Source organism: Loa loa (assembly GCF_000183805.2).
Source record: "Loa loa unplaced genomic scaffold supercont3.264, whole genome shotgun sequence".
Taxonomy (NCBI): Eukaryota; Metazoa; Nematoda; class Chromadorea; order Rhabditida; family Onchocercidae; genus Loa; species Loa loa.
In genome coordinates this window covers 1,914-2,620 of record NW_018108444.1, presented here as the reverse complement: position 1 = coordinate 2,620, position 707 = coordinate 1,914, and positions in this window count along the sequence as shown.

Sequence of the window (707 nt, the reverse complement as noted above, 5' to 3'; positions counted from 1 at the left end):
ATCAAAACAAATTATTTTGATCATAAATTTACAGTACCATTTGATAAAAATTAACACAATATCGATAAAATTGGAAAGGGTAAACAAAGAATTGAAAATTGATAAACAAACAAACAAAGAAATTGAAATTTATCAACATAAAATAATTAATACTTTTATTTGCATTCAAAAAAATTTGATAATCAAAATTATACAATATCGATGAAATTTTTATAAATTTACAGTATCCCACAAGAATTTCAATGAATTTAAAAATGATTCATTCGAATTATTACTATAAATTTACATTAATTCATAAACAATCATTTCCATGTTATATGTATATATGGATTAACTTTGAATGAATTTACAGTAATCATTGATTAGTTCTCATAAATTTACAGTAAACCATGACAAAGAGAATAACTTAAAAATCATTTAGTTGGATTAGAAACAAAAAAAGAATGAAAGAAAAAGTAAAAAATGAATTATTTACAATTTGAAATCATATTGAAATCATTATTAAATCAATTGTAATAGTAATGCTCATTTTTTGCTTTTTATATAATTCCAAAAAACTTTTTACTTCAAAAAACAGAGAGAGAGAGAGAGAGAGAAAGAAAGAAAGAAAGAGCAAGAGAGAAAGGGAAAGAATTTAAAAAAAAAAAAGAAAAAACGAAAAAGAAAATTTTACTGATATTTTATAATTGCTTGAATATATGAATCAG